This window comes from Pongo abelii, chromosome 4, assembly GCF_028885655.2.
Source record: "Pongo abelii isolate AG06213 chromosome 4, NHGRI_mPonAbe1-v2.0_pri, whole genome shotgun sequence".
Classification (NCBI taxonomy): Eukaryota; Metazoa; Chordata; class Mammalia; order Primates; family Hominidae; genus Pongo; species Pongo abelii.
Genome location: NC_071989.2, coordinates 82,421,834 through 82,430,819, shown reverse-complemented (window position 1 = coordinate 82,430,819; position 8,986 = coordinate 82,421,834). Strand labels below are relative to the sequence as shown.

The window sequence follows — 8,986 nt, the reverse complement described above, 5'->3', positions numbered from 1 at the left end:
GAGAAGTCAAGGAGCCTCAAAAAGCAAGAACACCCTCTTCTTTAACTGCCCTCTCCACCCTGAAAAGTTGAGATGTGACAGAATGAAAAGAGCACCAGCTTTGGAGTCAGACAGAAAGGCATTCCAATCTCTGTGTGACCTGCAGCATGTTTCTTAATCTCTGTGGGCCTTATTGTCCTCACCTGTAAAATGAAAATAATATCTACCTCTTAGGTATCTGATATTTATATCAGAAACAATGTATGTAAAGTTCAAAGGATGCTGTTGGGCTTATGGTAGGTGCTCAAAAATAGTAAGTACTATTATTATAGTAGTAGTCGTCATCATTGTTGAGGATCTGTTGTTACAACAGGAAGTAGAGATTGGAGTCAAAAGTCTGCCAGGGAAATTTTAACTGGTTGATATTTCTCACATTAGTACCGCCACTAGGCATTTGACCAAAGCAGGTGAGAAAACGTGAGGGCAAGGATGATAAACAAAAATGACTCTCTCTCTCTATACTTCCACCCCCGATTTCCTGTGCTCTCCCTATCCAAACACTCCTCTGGAAGAAGTCTTGATAGTACCTTCTTAGGCTGTAAGGAAAAGAATTGAACACAGTAATATCCTCAGCCTTGAAGATGTTCAGATTTACCCAGTGGGAAACAATTTCATTCTTCAAATTATTTGCTGAATTAATCTAATTTTATTCCCTTCCATCAAATTTTCAGGTTGGAAGAGGTCCCATCTGTTCTTCCACTGTTGAGAACTAACTGATATAGAATCATATTGGCGGAGCTCAAAATGTCACTGGCAATGCCGATGGGAGGTCATGACTTTAGATCTACAGCCACATGGGCTTACCTTCAACCCAGCCCACTCAGTTCCTGGCATAGCTGGACAAGTCAAAGACTCCCCTAAAGAGTGGGCCCTTTCGTCTGGCAAAAAAAAAAAAAAAAAAAAAAAAAAAGTAGATTAGAGTAGAATGTCTGCCTCCTGAGGATTAACCTGCTCTAAAATAAGCCCAAGGAAGCTAACTGACCATACTTAATTCCTTCCACTAAATTTACCAACCAGAAACTCCCCTTCCTCCCAAGGGCAAGAATGTGTGGAGGTGATGGAATAGGCTAGGAAAGTTATGATAGCATGAATTCCTTTCTATCAAAACCTGAGTCCAGGATCACTCACAATGGGGGAAGCCAGCTGCCATGTCATGAGATTCTCAAGAAACCCTATGGAAAGGTCCTTGTAGTAAGGAATTGCAGCCTCCTGCTAACAACCAGCACTAGCTTGCCAGTCATATGTGTGAGCCACTTTGGAAACAGATCCTAGTCCCAGCCAAGCCTTCAAATGCCAGAGCCTATTGTGAGGGACGGGGTTTGTCAGGCAGATCAGATCTGCATTTGACAAGCAGCAAATCAATGAAGTAGATACCTGCACAGCTGAAAGTGGAGGGAGAAGATATAATTGATGTGTTGGGCAGCAAAAAAGGAGGCATCTATTAAAAAAAGAGTACTTGCTAGCCAGGCATGGTGGCGCATCCTGTAATCCCACCTACTCGGGAGGCTGAGGCAGGAGAATCACTTGAACCCAGGAGGTAGAGATTGCAGTGAGCTGAGATCGTGCCATTGCACTCCAGCCTGGGCAACAGGAACAAAACTCCACCTCAAACAAAAAAAAGAGTACCTGCTACTTGAACCCAGAACTGTGTTCTACAGACAAAGACACATTCTCAATTAGAAAACTACAATTTGGTTCCAGGATACCCTAACAAGTAGAGTTTAGCTTTCTTTATTCTTTCATTTTCTTTAATTTATATGTCTGTGTACAAGTACACTGCTTTTGTTCTCGGGTTTATTAAATTATTTTTACTGAATGGCCAGTGGTATGTTTTGATTGGCATCAAATGGAAATGGGGTGGGGGGAAACTGTTTTTGTTAAAATGCTCCTTTTCTCCATTAATGGCATGGCAATTTAATTTTTTTTAATGAAAAGTCTCACATATTTATTACTGAACCCAGGCAACCAATGCATTCATAACAGATTCAGAGAGAAAAAAATGTATGCCCAATAAAACGTGTCCAACTCTCCAGATAATGGTGACATTTTCAGCTTGATATGGTAATGTGATTGTGATGCTCAGACAACATAAATATGCGTGCCATCTCATGTGCAATTACTAATAGACCCAGCTTAGTTCTTCTCCAGTGTCTCCTTTTGGAGTTGTACCTAATTTTATTACCAGTTTTCATCCTAATCCACTGGGGAATGGAACTATTTTGCTTTTGTTTCTTGGCCATGAATCACTTAATCCTGAAAGTCTTATGAGAAGATCTGGTGAGAAGCACAGTCAAGTATTCACCACGATGGCGGAGAAAAAAAGAGAAGGGGCTTGACACCTTTTTTTTTTCTTTTGAGACAAAGTTTTGCTCTTGTTGCCCAGGCTGGAGTGCAATGGCGCCATCTCGGTTCACTGCAACCTGTGCCTCCTGGATTCAAGCAATTCTCCGGCCTCAGACTTCCGAAGAACTGGGATTACAGGTGCCTGCCACCAAACCCAGCTAAGTCTTGTATTTTTGGTAAAGACGAGATTTCACCGTGTTAACCAGCCTGTTCTCAAACTCCTGACTATTGTTTCTGCTATTAGCTATCAGTCCTCTTCATTGTGGTATGAACAAGATTATTTTTTTGTGTGTGAAACTGATATGGATGGTCTGCCTGCTGCTCCGTGCATCACTTTCAACACTGTCTTGTCCCAACTCAAAATGAGTTCTTCATTTACAAACTGTTGATTTCTTTTGGGCATCATCTCCATAACCTTTTCATAAAACATCAATGATTTCATTATTCCTCTACCCAAACCTTACCATAAGCGTTCCTTTTTTGAGACAGTATCTTGCTCCGTCACCCATACTGGAGTGCAGTGGCATGATCACAGCTCACTGCAGCCTCTACCTCCCAGGCTCAAGCCATCCTCCCACTGCAGACTCCATAATAGCTGGCCCTACAGGCATGTGCCACCATGCTCAGCTAATTTTTGTATTCTTTATAGAGAAAGGGGTTTCACCACGTTGCCCAGGCTGATCTTGAATACTTGGGCTCACGTGACTCAACTGCCTCGGCCTCTGAAAGTGCTGGGATGCCAGGCACGATGGCTCACGCCTATAATCCCAGCACTTTGGGAGGCCGAGGCGGGCGGATCACGAGGCCAGGAGATTGAGACCATCCTGGCTAACACGGTGAAACCCAGTCTCTACTAAAAATACAAAAAATTAGCCGGGCGTAGTGGCAGGCGCCTGTAGTCCCAGCTACTCAGGAGGCTGAGGCAGGAGAATGGCGTGAACCCGGGAGGTGGAGCTTGCAGTGAGCCGAGATTGCGCCACTGCACTCCAGCCTGGGTGACAGAGCCAGACTCCGTCTCAAAAAAAAAAAACAAAGAAAAGAAAAGAAAGTGGTGGGATTACAGGCCTGAGACACTGCATCTGGTCTCATTGTAAATTTGACGTTTCCTCTTGTTTCAATTTTAGCAGAATTTATATTGCTTAGATAGAGTCTCTTTTCAAACTCATGTCTTATCCTTCTGAGTGCCTCAAACTAGAGCCTGTTGAGACATGTTATAACAGATTTGTACCAGTTTATTTTGGTGCAAAAAGGGTGGAATTCATGCACAATTTTCTCATAATATGTATTTTTCCATGAGCTTCTTGAAGACCCCTTGTACTAGAAAACAGTATTCAAAAGGATATATAAAAGGATTGTAGATATGCAAGTGCCACTTACTTCTGGGATGCAAGGATGATTCAACATATTCAAGCAAATCAATGTGATATACCACTTGAAGAGAATGGAAGATGAAAACAAATCATCTCAATAGATGGAGAAGAAGCATTTCACAAAATTCAACTTACAGTCATCATAGAAATCCTAAACAAAATAGATAGAGAAGGAAATTTACCTCAACAATAGAAATAACCAAACAGGGAAAATGGAACGCTTTTCCTGTAGGATCTCACATGATGCAACAATGCTTTCACCTTTTCTATTCAATAAGTACTGGCTGTCCTAGCGAGAGTAATTAAATAGCAAAAGAAATAAAACTCATCCAAATCAGAAAGAAAGAAGTAAAATTATAGTTGTTTGTAGATGACATGATATTCTATGTAGAAAATAACAGCCAAAATACTACTGGAACTAATAAACACATTCAGTGTGTTTGCAGAATAAATTATCAGCACCAAAAATTAGTTGAATTTCCATATATTAACAATAAACAATTTTAAACAAAAATTTAAAAACACTTCCATTTGCTAGAGAACTTAAAGAAATACTTAGGCATAAACGTAAAATTTATGCCTACCTGAGAATTTCCTACCTTGAAATCTACAAACGTTGATCAAAATGATTAAAAACATATATAGAAATACAACCCATATTGATGGTTTGGAAAAATTAATATTGTTAAATGATTATATAACCCAATGTGATTTAGATTCAACACAATCCCTATAAAAATCCCTATCAGTTTTTGTTAAAGAAACATAAAACAGGCTGGGAAAAGTGGCTCACGTCTGTTAGCCGGGCTGGTCTCAAAGTCCTGACCTCAAGTGGTCTACCCACCTTGGCCTCCCAAAGTGCTGGGATTACAGGCGTGAGCCACTGCGCCTGGCCCAATTCTCTTAACATAAACACTTTATTGTCAATTAATGCTTGAACTCAATGTTTTAAGTCAACTCAAACTCAAGTCAATGCTGAATTGACTCTAATGTCAATTAATCCTTGATGGTTTGCTATACTCATTGCATTTGGAACTATTACCTCAAAAATGAATTCTCTGATATTCTGCAAGGAGTGACTTCAGACTGAAGACCTTGCCACACCTATGACATTTGTAAGATTTCTGTCCATTATGGATTCTCTGATAGCTAATGTGGTGTGAACGCGAAGTAAAGGCTTTGCCACAATCATCACATTTGTGAGATTTCTCTCTTGTATGAATTCTCCTATGTTTTGCTTAAGATGAAGCTTCACTGAAGACCTTGCCACAATCATCGCATTTGTAAGGTTTCTCTCCTGTGTGAGATCACCAATGAACTGCAACGTATGAACGATGTCTGAAAAATCTGCCACATTTATTACACTTGTAAGACCTCTCTTCATTATGGATTCTCCAGTGTTTTGCAATGGTTGTAGTGTTACTGAAGACTTTGTGACAATCATTAGTAAAGTTTCCCTGTACCATGGATTGCTTGATGGTGAGTAAGTGTTGACTGCCCACTAAAGGCTTTGTCACACTTATTACACTTGTACAGTTCCTCTCCAGTGTGAATTCCAGTACATTGTGCCAGGTATGAATCACACCCAAAATCCTTGTCACAAACCTTACATTTCTATGGTTCCTCTCCAGCATGAACTCTCCTGTGTATTTCAAGGGGGTGATTTGAAATTGAAAACTTTGTCACATTCTTCACATTTGTAAGGTTTCTCTCCAGTATAAGTCTATGATGACATGCAAGGTTTGATTGTTGCCAAAAACCTTGCCACATTTGCCAAAAACCTTGCCACATTTGTAAGGTTTCTCTCCAGTATGAAGTCTATGATGATATTCAAGGTTTGATTTTCGATTAAAAACCTTGCCACGTTCATTACACTTGTAAGATTGCTCTCCAGTATGAAGTCTACGATGACATGCAAGGTTTGATTTGTGATTAATCAAAGATTTCATTATTCCTCTACCCAAACTTTACCATAAGTATTCTTTTTTTGAGACAGTATCTTGCTCCATCACCCATACTGGAGTGCAGTGGCATGATCACAGCTCACTGCAGCCTCGATCTCCCAGGCTCAAGCCATCCTCCCACTGCAGACTCCACAATGGCTGGCCCTGCAGGCATGTGCCACCATGCCCAGCTAATTTTGTGATTAAAAACCTCGCCACATTCATTACACTTGTAACGTTTCTTTCCAGTATGAATGGCCTTATGCATTACAAGAGATGAATTTTGAACGAAGGTCTTGTCATACTCATTACACTTGTAAGGTTCCTCTCCAGTGTGAATTACAGTATGTTGTGCCAAGTGTGAATCACATCCAATAAGCCTTGTCACAAACCTTACATTTGTATGGTTTCTCTCCAGTATGAATTCTCCTATGTCTTCCAAGATGTGATTTGTGAATGAAAACTTTGTCACTTTCTTCACATTTGTAAGGTTTCTCTCCAGTATGAAGTCTATGATGACGTGCAAGGTTTGTTTGTTGATTAAAAACCTTGCCACATTCATTACACTTGTAAGGTTTCTCTCCAGTATGAATTGCCTTGTGAACTAAGAGGGCTGAATTGTGACCGAAGGTGTTGCCACACTCATTACACTTGTAAGGTTTCTCACCAGTGTGACATCTATGGCATGCAAGGTATCGCTTCTGATTAAAGACCTTGCCACATACATCATATTTATATTGTTTCTCTCCTAAATGGATTTGCTGATTTTTTTTCAGAGTGAGCTATAATTGGCCGAGCGCAGTGGCTCACACCTGTAATCCCAGCACTTTGGGAGGCCAAGGCAGGCAGATCACAAGGTCAGGAGATCGAGACCATCCTGGCTAACACGGTGAAACCCTGTCTCTACTAAAATACAAAAAATTAGCCAAGCATGGTGGGAGAGCGCCTCTAGTCCCAGCTACTTGGGAGGCTGAGGCAGGAGAATGGCATGAACCCGGGAGGCAGAGCTTGCAGTGAGCCAAGATCGCGCCACTGCACTCCAGCCTGGGTGACAGAGTGAGACTCTGTCTCAAAAAAAAAAAAAAAAAGAGTGAGCTACAATTAAAGGCTTTGCCACTCTCTTTACATTGGAAAGATTTTTCTCTCATGTGTACTTCCCGTTTTTGTGTGAGTAATGAAGAATGGAGGAAATTATTCCCATATTTATTAGAAATATGGGTTTGGGGCCTACAAGAAATTCTTTGGGATGCTGAAACTGAGAAAGCATCATTGATAGACTTCTCAACTTGATTACCAATTTTCCTTTCAGGCTGAAATGTGTGCATTTCAGTCAGATGCGAATGAAAGCTTGATCCAAGCTGATCTTTAATAGGCTTGTTTCCAGCATGCCTTTGATCATATTGGTCTGTACTACCCATCAACTGTTTGATTTCTGTCATGGGTGCTTCATGGCCATTTCTTTCATCTTCTTGCCACTGAAACACAAAGTCATGAATATCTTTCTCAATTTCCTGGAAGCAAAAATCTCCAATGTGATGACTTGCATGTCTTTACAATGTGCCTATGTGGAACACTTCTGTATTGCCTTGCCCTGTTGATGACAACTTCTTCATCATGCATTTGGAAGAGATATCCGGGGAGATCAGGTTCCTCTAATTCTCCAACATCATGTCTCTGTATAAAGTCCTCTGGGCAGGGTTCAGGCATTTCCACTTCTCCAGAGAGAATTCTATGGCCACGTCCCTGAATGTCAATAGACCCTGAGGAAGAGCCATCCCTGACCCCTTTGCTTTCCTCTTCCTCTTCCAGGTTTCTTCCTTGCATACCAAGAGTCTTTAGAAGTCAATCCACCGCGGTCTGACCTTCACTCCATGGGATCCACTTCCTGATCCAATTTAACTTTAATCTTTACATGCTTTATATTTTTAATGAAGAAAGTGAGGAATTTTTTTTTTTTTTTTTTTTTGAGACGGAGTCTCACTCTGTCGCCCAGGCTGGAGTGCAGTGGTGTGATCTCTACTCACTGCAACCTCCACCGTAAGCGATTCTTGTGCCTCGACCTCTCGAGTAGCTGAGACTACGGGCATGTGCCATCATGGCCAGCTAATTTTTGCGTTTTTAGTAGAGAGTTGGGGTTTTGCCATGTTGGCCAGGCTGATCTTGATCTCCTGACCTCAAGCGATCTGCCCACCTTGGCCTCCAAAAGTGCTGGGATTACAGGCGTGAGCCACCGCACCCAGACTGAAAGTGAGGAATTTAGGATAAGCTCTGACTCCTGTAGGACCGTAGTACCTTAAATCCTAAAGGTGAAAACTCAAAGAGTAGAAATAATAATAATAAATTATGCTGATTCTTATTATTTGGGTTTTTGTGTGTCAGTTGTTTGGGCAGTTAACCCATCATCTTCAAGAAAACTGATAGCAAATGTCCATATAATGTTGAAGGTCTAAACCCTGAAACAAAAAACAAACAGCAATGACAATGAACCTGGCATCAAGAAAGATGCTGGGCTCAGTGAGATGGCTCATGTCTGTAATCCCAGCACTTTGGGAGACGGAGACAGGAGGATTGCTTGAGCCCAGAAGTTTGAGATCAGCCTGTGCTACATGGCAAAATCCCAAATCTAAAAAAAAAAAAAAAAAAAAAAAGAAATTAGCCTGATGTGGTAGCATGCACCTGTAGTCCCAGCTACTGGGGAGGCTGAGGTGGGAGGATCATATGAGCCCAGGAGGTCAAGGCTGCAGTGAGCCATGATTGCACCACTGCACTCTAACCTGGGAGACAGAGCTAGACCCTATCAAGAAAGAAGAGAAGAGGAAGAGGAAGAGAAGAGAAGAGAAAGAAAAAGAAAAGGGAAGGGAGGGAGAAAGGGAGGGAGGGAGGAAGGAAAGGAAGGAAGGAAGGAAAAATGAAGAAGGAAAGGAGGAAGAGAATGAAAGAAAGAAAAAGAGGAGGAGGAGAAGGGGAAGAAGGAGAAAAAGAAGCCACAACTCTGAAGGCCTCCTAACATTATAACTGAAGGGACCCTTTGTGAATGAGAGAAATAGGCAAAGACAAAACAGAATATCCAGAAAGGAAAGAAAACAAACAAGAGAAAATAGACAGTTAAGAAAAATAGCTCCTGATTATATGCTACATGCTAAACAAATGTTCCTAACATCATCTTTGGAAAACGATCTGACTTTGAGCCAGCCACAAAGTGCCATTGTTGGTTAGTAAGAATGTCATCCATTAGCTCAGATGGGAGGATGAGGTACTAAAGCTTTGATAGCTGCAGATGGAGTTTATATA

General features: G+C 41.3%; 2 pseudogenes; both read right to left on the bottom strand.

Moving 5' to 3' along the window:
• Positions 1 to 283: 283 nt before the first annotated feature.
• LOC134761501 (large ribosomal subunit protein eL39-like) lies at positions 284 to 2,849 on the bottom strand (annotated as a pseudogene).
• Positions 2,850 to 4,795: 1,946 nt separating this feature from the next.
• On the bottom strand, positions 4,796 to 7,508 carry LOC100440552 (zinc finger protein 468-like; annotated as a pseudogene).
• Between the last annotated feature and the right edge of the window lie 1,478 nt (positions 7,509 to 8,986).